Source organism: Procambarus clarkii, chromosome 6 (genome assembly GCF_040958095.1).
Source record: "Procambarus clarkii isolate CNS0578487 chromosome 6, FALCON_Pclarkii_2.0, whole genome shotgun sequence".
NCBI classification, from domain to species: Eukaryota; Metazoa; Arthropoda; class Malacostraca; order Decapoda; family Cambaridae; genus Procambarus; species Procambarus clarkii.
The window spans coordinates 22,628,507-22,643,401 of NC_091155.1; the positions used below are offsets into that span (position 1 = coordinate 22,628,507).

At 43.9% G+C, this 14,895-nt stretch overlaps 1 protein-coding gene across 4 annotated transcripts in view; it reads right to left on the reverse strand.

Moving 5' to 3' along the window:
* The window catches only part of LOC123754009 (alkaline phosphatase), an 818,565-nt gene that overhangs the window by 634,467 nt on the left and 169,203 nt on the right, over positions 1-14,895 (reverse strand). The window lies entirely within an intron of this gene.

Sequence of the window (14,895 nt, forward strand, 5' to 3'; positions counted from 1 at the left end):
TTGACACTACAATAATAATTACCTCATCTACACGCCTACATATCTAAGGAGATTACTACTATGAACAGTTATTTTCTTCTTTTCTGACTGGAATACTTGTCTTCATCTCATTATGTATTCCAACTCACACTTCATCAGTGTATAACTGTATTACCTTGCACTAAACCTTACAATAATACACCTGTATTACCTTGCACTAAACCTTACAATAATACACCTGTATTACCTTGCACTTAAATTTCAGTCAAGAAACCATTTTTCCATCCGGTGCTTTAGTTGCAGCATCTGGATGGTTCTGCAACTGTTATCTATTCTTGTTCTTAGATCATCCATTAGTCGGTGGCTGAGCCGACAGAACACTGGACGCGTAATCTTGTGGTCCCAGGTTCGATCACGGGCGCCGTCGAGAAACGATGGGCAGAGTTTCTTTCACCCTGATGCCCCTGTTACCTAGCAGTAAATAGGTACCGGGGAGTTAGTCAGCTGTCACGGGCTGCTTCCTGGGGGTGGAGGCCTGGTCGAGGACCGGGCCGCGGGGACACTAAAGCTCCGAAATCATCTCAAGATAACCTCAAGATAACCTAGATCCACACACACTGCTGGTGAACCATAGATCAGAACAAATGATCAGATCACTCTCACACTGTTGGGAATGCAGACGAGGAGTCACAATAACGTGGCTGAAATATGTTGACCAAACCACACACTAGAAAGTGAAGGGACGACGACGTATCGGTCCGTCCTGGACCATTCTCTAGTCGATTGTGAGAGGTGTCCGACTCACACAATCGACTGTTGGTAATCTAAGGCGTCTCACAGAACGTTCTCACAAGTGTAACAGTTAGTTTAGTTCATTTATTATGCCCCCCATACCCATCGTGTGGGTGGTAGTGGAAAGGGTTACAGAGGCACATAATGGGCTCAGGGACTGAACCCCACAATTCATTTAGCTAAGCAAGTTACAATCTTGATGAGCTAGTTACAAAATTCACCAGTGTAACAACACTGTTATTGCCGTCGTATTTACCCGCATAAGAAATCCAACAATATATTTCACCATAAGCCAAGAGTAAAGCACGACAATACTCCAACAATTCCATATTATCTCGATTGTTACTAATCACCGCGAGACACACCATTGAGTATCTACGACGCACAGTATTATCCTAATCTTTGTGTACGTTCAATACACAATACAACAATTTAGCATTGTGAATTATTAGGTTATAATATTAAATGATGATGTTGCTCAATTCACTATGTACCAAGTGTCATGTAATATATATAATTCCGTTAAACATTACCATGTACCAATAGTTATAATCTGCAAGGTACTGGAGACCTCCTACGTAGAAGTTTGACAGCCCTATCCTACGTAGAAGTTTGACAGCCCTATCCTACGTAGAAGTTTGATAGTCCTATCCTACACAGATGTTTCACAGTCCTATCCTACACAGATGTTTGACAGTCCTATCCTACACAGATGTTTGACAGTCCTATCCTACACAGATGTTTGACAGTCCTATCTTACACAGATGTTTGACATGAATCCATCCCTGCCCTCGTGTGGCAGTGAACAATAGAAAGTTGCCTTTACAAATTCGTAAACTGAAACCTGTATAATATCTGGTGTAGAAGACTGTAACCATGAAATGTGTCTGTGCGTCAGTCGACCACCTCACTCTCCCCACACCTGCCTCAATTACACATATCTGGAAAAATTGTATATTTCGCCACTAAAGATATTTATAATAACACGACACTAACAAGCTCCATGCCTGCTAACAGGAGTTGAAAGTCATCTATTTAAACAAGCACTTACGAAACCTGTACATCTTTCAAATATTATCTTTGGTCGTGAGATCCAATGCTTCTGTTTGGCTGATGTATATTGGCTAACCAGACGAGGTCACGTGTCAATGGAAGATTCTAGAAAGTTTTTTTCCTAATTAGAAATGCAGTAGGTCGCCACAGACGTCAAAAACGTCAAATATATAATGGTTTTGCCTAACGAGAAACGTCGGAACTAGTCAACTAATCTGGCCAATCCTGACCGATACTTTGTCCGAAGAGGCGCAACTGTCGCGGCACTTTTAATTTCACAAAAGCATGGTAACCTTTACGAAGTAGTAAATACCGTTAAAATTGCGGTGCATTAAGTGAGAACCGTTGCTGTGGTTCCAAAAGTTACCGCCAACAGAAAACGAGAAGATTGACAGGGAAAACACGGCTATTCTCTACATTCTTCCCTCTACGCCGCGGTAATACTGCCGTCAGCAGGAGGGTCCAAAATCTGTACTATTTCCCTTATGCCGTCACACACCACATGCACAAACCATTCATAAAACGTAACATTTCAACTTTTTATCAAAGATTAAGGTTAGTTTGGTTAGGCTTATCTTGGCTAGGTTAGGCTACTCTAGGATAGATTACAATGGGTTAGACTGGGTTGGGTTGGATTAGGTTTATTATAAAAATAACGATGAAGGCGATGAGTCACAATAACGTGGCTGAAGTATGTTGACCAGACCACACACTAGAAGTTGAAGGGACGACGACGTTTCGGTCCGTCCTGGACCATTCTCAAGTCGATTGTCTGATTGACAATCGACTTGAGAATGGGTCCAGGACGGACCGAAACGTCGTCGTTCCTTCAACTTCTAGTGTGTGGTCTGGTCAACAAATAACGATGACTTCTCGCTAGCCAGAGACCTTACTCCGAGAGAGGGCCTTGGACCAGCCACCAGAGTTTTCACACAATAAAAACCCATCGAGAGGAAAAAGGTACCGGGTGAGACTATGCAACATATTACCAACCAGCGATATACTCCACTCAACCCCAGACACTAATTACCAACCTACGACATTAAAGACATTACATTCTGATGAGTATTTCTGAAACAGGTCCTGCCTGATTGCGCGTGAATGTTAACTTTGTCGAGGCATTTAAGAGCGGAACTTCAGTGCTGTAGACTGAATAATTAAATAATATGTGAGATTGAAATTGCTTGTGGATTATATGTCGAAATTAAAGTCTTCGCTGAAATTCTATATTCCCAAGTGAGAGACAGAATGTTCTGCACATATATGGTGGTAAATTCTTGGAATAGTTTCAAAATAGGTAATCTCAATGGGAAGTAAGGAATTATCAGGGGAAAGCGCCAAGCCATTAAGACTATATAGCACTGGGAAGTGGACAGGATAAGGATTTGGGATGGGACGGGGGGGGGGGGGAAGGAATGGTGCCCAACCACTTTGACGGTCGGGGATTGAACGCCGATCTCCATGAAGCGAGATTTTTCGAGTTAGATAATTCTCTCTCTCTCTCTCTTCTCTCTCTCTCTCTCTCTCTCTCTCTCTCTCTCTCTCTCTCTCTCTCTCTCTCCCTCACACACACACACACACACACACTATATCCTGGGTCTTGGCAAGATTATCGAGGCTGGAGCCCTAATCTGGACCACTTAGGTGTCTCATTAACCCTGGCTACAATGGTGAGTGTCGGCTCCCTCATATTCCTCCGTCACCCTCACTCACTCATATTACCCCATCCCACACAGCTTGACTCACCCTTACTCCTTCTACCCCTCCCCCTCCCCCCTCACCCTGAGTCACCGTGACTCACTCCAATTACACCGTCCCCCTCACCCTGAGTCACCCTCATGAACATACATTAACCTAACCCATTATGTGCCTCTGTAACTGTGTATAACAACTGTGCCATATCAAAATAATACCATTAACAATATCACGTACTATCAATATTAGTAGCGAGTTGTACTGACCAGATCTCAAAATGGATTTGTCAATAATATGCCACATTATTAAGGAGGGAATTATTGGGGAAAGCGCCAAGCCATTACGACTATATAGCACTGGGAAGGGATCAGGGTAAGGATTTGGGACGGGGTGGGGGGGAAGGAATGGTGCCCAACCACTTGGACGGTCGGGAATTGAACGCCGACCTGCATGAAGCGAGACCGACATTATTAAGAAGATCTCTGTTACGCTTGATGTACTGATCAACACATCCCATGTCAACAGTTTACTTATTACAAAATTCAGGAAAGACCTGGGTAAATACTGGTTTGGAAAGAGTGTTGTTGATTTATGGAAACAATAACCTGGTAACATAATAGACGTGGGATCGCTGGGGTTGTTACAAGCGTAGGTGAGACATTGATATAAATGAGTTTGTGTGAATATAAATAGTTGCTGCCTCGTATGGGCCAATAGACCTCCTGCAATGGCCTTTATTTTTGTAAACCTGTGAATTTTATTCTTGCCCTTTATGTGAATGAACGCCTATCACTTAAAAATAAATGCCTCCAAGCGAATCCCTTCAGGTTACCATTCACTAACCTACATACATAAGCACCAGTTCATCTGTATTTATTTACAGGAAATATGATATGTTCTTTAATTAACTTCTTTCATGTATAGGAATTCAAGATTTGTTTGTTTTTACAATTTGAGTTATTTTTTTTTTTTAGTAATTGTCACCGCTCAAGTTCAAAGTCTTGTTGAGATCGACTAGAGGAAACATGTCCACCAATCACAGAAGAGAACGTGCAAGTCTTTAAACACAAGCATTACATTCAAGTAAGTGATCTTTAATTAGAGGGTAAGCCTTGCCTAGCCACAAAGATAAGAAGGTAAGCCATGCCTAGTCAGAAAGATAAGGTAATCCTTGCCTAGCCACAAAGATAAGGTAATCTTGCTTAGCCACAAAGATAAGAAGGTAATCCTTGCCTAGGCAGACACAGGACGAACAAGTAAATCTGACTTTTAGTCACTTAAAAACTAAAGGTCTTAAAACTAAAGGTCTTAAAATAAAGGTCTAACTGCTACGTGATTTAATCCCCGGATGTCTTAGTGCGTGGTTTAATCACAGTCTTTGGGTGAGGTTTAGCCCCAAAATAGTCTTTTCATGTGGATTAAATTCTTAAAGAGTGTATCTTAATCCCTGATTAAAGCCTTGTTGTTGTTTTATCCCCCGCATCATAATGTCTTACTATGTGCCTTAATCCCAGATAATTTAGTCCTACTGGGTGTTTTTGATCCGTAAATAAAGTCTTATACAGTAGTATAATTACCAAATAAAGCCTTACTGCTTGATTTAAACCCTGGATAAAATCTTACTGTATGGTTTAATCCCTGGATGATATTTTACAGAGTGGTTTCATCCTGGGATAAAGTCGTACTGCGTGGTTTCATCCCGGGAACCCGAAATAGATCAGCTTCATCTCTCTGGCGGGAGAAGGGACGATGATTACTGTGGGAGCTACCACGAGATATTTTTACCTTTGCCAAGACATTTGCGCATAAAATATATATATATATACATTTTTTTTCGATATTGGACAACTGGCAGTGGTTCCGACCGGCCAATTTCCTCTGAGTTCGTCGTCCAACGAGGCGTATCTGGAACGACCTTCCTGGGGACAACGATGTACCGGACGAAGATATCAAGGAATTCGTCAGTATAGCAAGCAATTTAGCTCAGTATATCTTACTAATGACAAACATTACAAACATGCAGAGGGTATGTTATCTTGAGGTTATCTTGAGATGATTTTGGGGCTTAGCGTCCCCGCGGCCCGGTCCTCGACCAGGCCTACTTTTTGTTACGAATATGCCACAGTAGCAATATAGTTGATGTATCATCTTTAAAACCTAGAATCTGATGTTATAAATTAAAACAGTAAGGTGATATAATTATCTCTACTACACCTCCACTGGTTACATCTACCTTAGGGCTATTATAATGATAAATTATGACTTTAGGTTTGCAAGTTATGAAACCTGGGGATAGTTGTCCGTAGAGTTGCGACATGTGTCTGGTGACCCACTACCGTTACCTGTGGCAGGTGGCTGCAGGTGACGGGTCTCCCAATCCTGAGCACTCCAGGTGCAAACTCTGTGAGCAGGAACTACGGCATGATCTCCCGCACTATATCACTGAATGCCCAGTTATTAGACCTTTCAGACCAGTTGGCATGAGGTACCTGGAGCTTTGCAATTAATTTATACACTCTCGTGTTCTTGAAGATATCCTCACAGTGTACCCAAAATTTGCCAGTGCAGGCTACTGAACATACGGCCCTGTATGACTAACCATCCTGCGAGATGGGGACTTTCAGTATCACTGCTACCTTATTCACTCTCGTGTTGATGATATCCTCATAATGCACCCGGAGTCTGCCAGTGCAGACTACTCATCACATGCCTCTGTATGACTAACCATCCTGTGTGATGGGGATTTTATCATCACGTAGCTAGTTCTTGACACACAATGTACTCACCTTCATATAGTCTAGAATAGCTGCACAGTGCAGATACACCTAAATGTGTTAATAAAAAAACATATCCACATAGGCCACTGATCACATGGCCTGTATCGGTAACCAATAATGTTGATATTTTTGTTCTATCCCATAAGTCCAACCAGTACAGGACTTGTCGGTACAGCGACGGCTTGTCGTTCAATCCCAGCTCTAAGTCCTCCTATCCCTTCCAAGTACTACCATACAGCTGGCTCATGACACTACAACAGCGGCATAAATGCACATGTATCTATATATGTTAATCTTTTGTTTTTCTAGTCACTCTTGATTCTATTATTCCATCCCTCAAACAAGTCGTCCTTCCCACCCGGGTAGACCGCTCGAGGAAGACCTCCGAGAGCTGGACACTGAAGCGTTCACGAGTCCAATTAACAATGATGCAGCTAGTCAAGAGCGTTGATCTGATTTAGTGATGAATTCACTTCACCGATGGTCATCACAGAGGCCGTGAGCATCACCCCACCACACCCTCAAGCGTCACCTCATTCTCTCTACACCAGCCGGGGACTGGAACCACTCTCTCTACACCAGCCGGGGACTGGAACCACTCTCTCTACACCAGCCGGGGACTGGAACCACTCTCTCTACACCAGCCGGGGACTGGAACCACTCTCTCTACACCAGTCGGGGCTGGAACCACTCTCTCTACACCAGTCGGGGACTGGAACCACTCTCTCTACACCAGCCGGGGACTGGAACCACTCTCTCTACACCAGCCGGGGACTGGAACCACTCTCTCTACACCAGCCGGGGACTGGAACCACTCTCTCTACACCAGCCGGGGACTGGAACCAATATCTCTACACCAGCCGGGGACTGGAACCACTCTCTCTACACCAGCCGGGGACTGGAACCAATCCATCCATACCAACCAGATATACAGGAATCCCCTCGCTCATACATTGGGTGATAGAGTCCCTCGATGTCTGTACTCGACGCGTTCACCTTCAAGCCACAGAGGTGATTCATTTGTAATTGCTTTCTACGCATGAGTCGGCTAATCGTCCATGGAAACGATATTATATAGATATTATGGGTTTAGTGTTAAGGCAGATTTTAATAGTTTCATGTGATTGCTTAAGACCTGTGGAGAAAAACGCCATTCAGGAACGAGTATCTACGTTTAAACGTGTCGTTCAGCGCGAGGTTCATTAACGAGAGGATGAATAACACGGGTCCTTCCAGTGGGTGGCCGTTGGCCAAATACTAAAGGCAAATCATCGTTTTAGGTCCTCGCTCATCAAGAAAACAGTGTGTCTCATTTGATGTTATGCATGGTTTCAGCTTTCTGTTGGTGGTGCTGAAGGGCTTATCTAGATATAAGCTGGATGTTGATAGTTGGATGGGTGTGTTTGATGTGAAGTGCTTCTGCTATGTCCGGTATCTTATTGTCACTAAATTTGTCATATTTCGGTGCTGTTGGTCAGGTTCTGTCTGGTGATGTTCATGACAAGGGTTTATATGAATTATGGAAAGCCATCACAACACTGAAGCTACATTCTCTCCTACACTCGGACACGGAATATGGCTCCAACCTGCGCTACTCACTCTTGGGTCTACAACATGATCTTCAGAATAACGTGCAGCAAATAATTAAAATCAAGGGTACTATTAGGATCCAAATTTGGGTCTCAAGGTACCCCAATCCTGCGTGCTTGCCACACACACACACACACACACACACACACACACACACACACACACACACACACACACACACATACACACACACACACACACACACACACACACACACACACACACACACACACACACACACACACATACACACACACACACACACACACACACACACACACACACACACACACACACACACACACACACACACAGGATCTAGGCGTAGATATCACACCAAACCTGTTTCCTGAAGCCCACATAAAAATAATTACATGTGCGGCTTACGCGAGGCTGTGACAGTGATGCAACCTTCATGTAACATGTAACATCACAACAGCCTTCAGGAACCTGTGTAAGGAATCATTCAGAACTTTGTATACCACATATGTAAGACCAATCCTGGAGTATGCGGCCCCAGCATGGAGCCCGTACCTTGTCAAGCACAAGACGAAGCTGGAAAAAGTTCAGAGGTATGCCACTAGGCTAGTCCCAGAACTAAGAGGCATGAGTTACGAGGAAAGGCTGCGGGAAATGTACCTTACGGCACTGGAAGACAGAAGAGTAAGAGGAGACATGATCACTACCTACAAAATTCTCAAGAGGAAATGACAGGGTAGATAAGGATAAACTTTTTAACACGGGTGGTACGCGAACAAGGGGACACAGGCGGAGACTGAGTACCCAAATGAGCCACAGGGACGTTAGAAAGAACTTTTTTCAGTGTCAGTGTAGTTAACAAGTGGAATGCATTAGGCAGTGATGTGGTGGAGGCAGGCTCCATGCACAGTTTCAAATGTAGATATGATAGAGCCCAGTAGGCTCAGGAATCTGTACATCAGTTGATTGACAGTTGAGAGGCGGGACCAAAGAGCCAGAGCTTAACCTCCGCAAGTACAACTAGGTCAGTACAACTTGGTGAGTACACAGGTCACATATACACACACATCAGAACATGTGGGTGTGTCGGCACACACACATCAGAACATGTGGGTGTGCCGGCACACACACATCAGAACATGTGGGTGTGCCGGCACACAAATCAGCGATGGTAATCGTTCACCCACCTCTTCCCCATTTTTCAAAGCTATGAATTCGAGAAAATAAAAGCGGAGCCGAAGGGAAGAGAAGTAAATCAAACAGCCCCGGGTTTTTTCCTCTTCTGTGACGCCAAACGTACGATGCCGCATTTTTCTTCCATCTTTTATTTTCTCTCTTGTTTTAAAGCATTTGTCAGGCTCAGGCTCTGAAAACCCGCTTCTATCAAATCTTACTTTAGCAATATTTTGGTGTTGTGACTTTGTGTCGTGACTGAGTATATGTCGCAAGCTTCAACAGTTACATCACCATTGGTTTCAGTTACCTGGCGGATAGTAATATTCTGACTATTTACCTTTTAAAGTAAATCTATCAAGTTCATATTGTGTTATCTATCTAAACTTTAAAGCTAGTCTGCCATCAAGACCAATATTGTCCAAGACCTGCCATCAGTATTGTCTTCTGATTCAGAAACTTTAAAGTCGACTATTTACGCTCAAACACGTTACCCTTAATGAAGCGATCAGAAAATCAGACCAGGTCCCCCGTCCTCCTCTCTCTCTCTATCTTCCTTTGATTTATGAATAATTTGAATATTCCCACACCAATTGCCTGCCATTTGTCCTGGAGTACAGTGTAAGGCCACCTGGGTGACCATCATAATATTACAAGGCATTATAGAGATCACAGTTATGACGGACCAGTGGCGAGGCTCTTGATGCGGCGTCGTGATTGATTGATTGTTGCCGAGGAAGGCGGCTAGTTTATTGTGCACCCCATACTCATCCTGTGAGCGGTAGCCCAAAAGCATTACAGAGTGCACAAAAGGTCTTTATCAGACCTCATCTTAGATTATTACATAAACAATTTCATCTATCCTTCACACCGTACTTTGTGCCATTTCCTGGAATTCATCATCAGCCTTGCTACATATATACTTGTATGCAATGTGGCTTGAGGCAGCGAGGTGGAGAGCAATATGTAAGTGCTGCAAGTTAAGATACACACACACACACATGCCTCTTACAGGCATGGTAACCATCTCATGAAAATCAACTGAGTGGGGAGAAGCCACTGCTGTAAGGCAGGTGTAGCCACAGGCCGCTGCCTCTGCTTATCTATAAGATAGCTCTTCCAGCTAGATTGTTGGCTTTTGATGGGGTCTACTGGGTGCTGAGTGCAGCACTTTAAGGTATCATTCTCTGAAGATAGGATCATGTACCCTCACTAAAGCCCCTTGATTTTGCAGATAATAATCGACACAAAAAGGGAATTTGAAAAGCTAACACAACTAGCTGGGTATTTTAATTGTTTAACGAGTCGGAGCCCTTTATTTCATTTTCTTCGATCTGTCTTCTTTAACCTCTTCTAATTTGCATTACCTTTCAATTGTTTTTAACTTTAATATCTATTTTTCAAACCAGTTCAGGAGCTTATTCACGTCCTCTTGCAGCTTTCAGTTGTACTTAATATACTCTGTTTACCATTTCCCATCATCTGCGAGCAGGAGGTATACGACACACTACTATGTAGGCCTGGCTTACAGCCTACGCCTACTGAAGAGAACTAATCTGAACTGGAATAAGTTAAAACATACGGAATGAGGCAGGTTATGGAGGAAATTATCAGGGGGAAGCGCCAAGCCTTTATGACTATATAGCACTTGGAAGGGACGGAGGCTGGTTATGGAACTGAGGAGACTAACCTATGAGGAATCACTGAAGGAGGTATTCAGTGCCATACTCGAGGAGAGACGTAATGTGAGCAACATGAGCACAACATACAAGATACTCTGAATAAAATACAAAATGGACAGAGAAATGCTCAGAGAGAGTAACGCTAGAACACGGAGGATGAAAACATAAGCTACACAAGAATCAAAATGATGCTAAGAAGAACTTCTTAACATAATAGTGAACAAATAAAATAACTCTGAATGAATAGCAGACAAACCAATTAACATTTTTCCAAACTCTCTCAGGAACAGGAGAGACGACAACAACGGCCCTAGACACTCCACAGCTGACAACACACGACCCAAGAGCTAGCTCTCGACCCCGCAAGTACATTCAGGTAAAAGCAAGCACATAGTCCCCCCCCCTTCCCTTCCCTTCCCCTCCCCCCTTCCCTTCCCCTCCCCCCTTCCCTTCCCCTCCCCCCTTCCCTTCCCTTCCCTTCCATGATCAACTTCCAAAAACATCCAATGTTGGGATTCACTTAGCAAACATTCTTCCAACATCCCGGAGACCTCGACGAGGCTTCTTCCTCTGGCATTTTAGGCTTGAGGTCCATGAATATATTTACTATATATATATATATATATATATCATTCTTCAGCCATATATGCTGATACCGGCAGTAAGTAGGTAGAGCCACGAAGACTAGATAGGTGGTCCCAGGAAGAAACTAGGTTGGTAATCCCCAGGAAGAGACTAGGTAGGTAATCCCCAGGAAGAGACTAGGTAGGTAATCCCCAGGAAGAGACTAGGTAGGTAATCCCCAGGAAGAGACTAGGTAGGTAATCCCCAGGAAGAGACTAGGTAGGTAATCCCCAGGAAGAAACTAGTTAGGTAATCCCCAGGGTAGACCAGGCAGGTCTATCTAGGAGATGAAGAGTTCCGATTGATTTACATAAGACTACTGAATCTAACCAAAGTGTAAATATCTACCACATGTTAATAGATGATACAGGTGCTGCCACATGTAAACAGGTAATACAGGTGCTGCCACATGTAAACAGGTGATACAGGTGCTGCCACATGTAAACAGGTGATACAGGTGCTGCCACATGTAAACAGGTGATACAGGTGCTGCCACATGTAAACAGGTAATACAGGTGCTGCCACATGTAAACAGGTGATACAGATGCTGCCACATGTAAACAGGTGATACAGGTGCTGCCACATGTAAACAGGTAATACAGGTGCTGCCACATGTAAACAGGTAATACAGGTGCTGCCACATGTAAACAGGTAATACAGGTGCTGCCACATGTAAACAGGTGATACAGATGCTGCCACATGTAAACAGGTGATACAGGTGCTGCCACATGTAAACAAAAAAAATATATATCACCTCTTCTTCACTACACAGTGTGGAAGTCTCACAGTGTGGTACTCAAAGTGTAACTAACTTGCCGTGCAGGGGCTGTTCAGATAACATACAGGTACTTATTAATGTACTTACAGAGGATGTTAGCTTGACTTACAGCGGGTGTTAATCTGATTTACAGCAGCTGTTAATTTAACATACAAGTGATGTTAACCTGTCCCGCATCCGCCAATTGTCCGCACATTTTCAAAATCTGTTTAACTTTACGTCCCCAACAAACGCAAACATGTCAAACAAACAAACAGCTTTGAAAATCAAAAGCATAATATTTTTCAAGACGGTATACATAACCTACGTCAGACCAGTTTGAGAATACGCAGCACCATCCTGGTTCTCGAGAAGCGTGAGAAGATCAATTTAAGTTATATATAAGAAGCTGGTCTTTGAAATACGAAATTAAGCTAAGAAGTCAGACCATCTTAACTCTAGAGGAGAGAACGATCTATGGAGACATAGCAACAATATACAAAATACTAAGAGAAACATACAAACAGGAACAGCCTTTTGAAAATGAGGGATAACAGTAGGCGAGGAGAGACGTGGATGATATAGGCACAGAAATACGAGTCACGGACATGAGACAACAGAGGTCACCAGCAGCGTCACTCACCGGTGGTCACTCACCAGCATGCACCAGGGGGCCACTCACCAGTAGCCAGGCACCAGCATGCACCAGGGGGTCACTCACCAGTAGCCAGGCACCAGCATGCACCAGGGGGTCACTCACCAGTAGCCAGGCACCAGCATGCACCAGGGGGGTCACTCACCAATATGCACCAGGGGGTCACTCACCAGTAGCCAGGCACCAGCATGCACCAGGGGGTCACTCACCAGTAGCCAGGCACCAGCATGCACCAGGGGGTCACTCACCAGTAGCCAGGCACCAGCATGCACCAGGGGGGTCACTCACCAATATGCACCAGGGGGTCACTCACCAGTAGCCAGGCACCAGCATGCACCAGGGGGGTCACTCACAACAATCACTCCCCCACAACCAACACGCCAGAAGCCAAACCGGTTTACCGCTAAACCAGTTCCCGCTCCAATTTCACAAACTTCTGAACATTTTTGCGGAGAGCGCGGCCTATTTTCAACAAAAATGGTTCCAAACACTGTAAAAAATTTCAGTTCCAACTACTTTTGCTATAAAAGTTGTTTAAAGAGTGGACAAGTTTGGCGTAGTGGTGTCAGGTGAAGGGGGATCGAACTCTTATTGATGGGTGGAGAACACCCACCCCAGCAACCACTGACTGTTCTTTTGTGTAGACTAATTTATATTTTCTTCAGACTCTACGACATAAGGATTCCTGCAGAGTAGTCTTGGTCGAGATTCGTGCTGCTTCGTTTGTCTGGTCGAGACGCCTACTTACCAATGGTGCGGTGCACTATCACTTGGGCTGGACGGTAGAGCGACGGTCACGCTTCATGTAAGTTGGCGTTCAATCCCCGACCGTCCAAGTGGTTGGGCACCATTTCTTCCCCCCGTCCCATCCCAAATCCTTATCCTGACCCCTTCCAAGTGCTATATAGTCGAAATGGCTTTCTCCTCATAGTTTCCTTCCCTTCCTACTTACAAGACTAGCTGTGCCTGTTGTGTTATAATTAATTATTCTTTAGCTATAATTCTTTGTCGAATTTGGCCTTTAAGTAGTAGATGGAGGTGACTTCCATAACCCCTCCCTGCGGTGCGTTCCACTTATAGACCAGCCGTCAGCGCTACGAGAACTTCCTTATATTCATTCGGCTTATTTGCGTTTCCAGCTTCAAAATGATGTCCTCTCGTTCTACTTTCTCTCACTGTAAAGAGGCTGTACTTGTCCACCTTCTCAATTCCTCCTCAGTATCTTGAATGATGCGATCAAGCCCCTAATGTTTCTTCCCTCGTCCAGCGTTGTGAAAGATTTTTTTCCTTAACTTACCTTCATAGCTCAGCCCTCTCAGTTCTGGTACTAGTCTTGTTGAAAACTATTGTACTTTTCAGTTTTGGTTTTGTGCTTCACAAGATGTGGATTCCAGGCCGGTTCGGGAGATTCCAATATTGGTCTAAAAAAAAAAGGGCTTTGTAGATGCCAAAGGAAACATGCCCAAAACGTTTGGGCATGTTTCCCTTCATCTGGTACCGCTATTCAACCGGAGATAAATAGGTCCCCGGGAGTTAGGCAGCTGTTGTGGGGTTGCTGGGGTAAGGTGAGTAATTGGGCAAGGTCATAGTGGGATGTCGGTAAGCCTAATAGGCTTATCGAGATGCCCTATTCGCAGGTGTGGTAAACCACAACACGTGATCCTTGTCTGGCGGCCGTCAATAACAGTCCACAGTTTTTTGTATTATTATTTTCTACCACAGACGTGGCCACACATTTACAATGCTAACCAGCATATAAACAATTTCTTCTGTCCTCCATGGACAGGGTGAGAGATCTGTTAAACATATAGCTCAGGGATTTATTGAACAATGTTGTGATTTTAAAATGCTAACCTAACCTACATACATAAATACATAGTTACACAGACTTACGTCCGCCTTACATAAACAGTGTTCGAGGTGTCTTTTTACATTCAATTCTGACCAGTGTCCACATACCCTGTATACACATACATACATTTGTGTGTAAATCACGAAAATTAACACGTGATGAAAAATGTGACAGTGTCAGACCACGGAGGAAGAATTGAAACAGGAATTTCCTTAAGTACTTTCGTATATTAATAATACATCTTCAGAAGGAATGTGTTCGAGGTGGAATGTGGAATGTTCATCCAC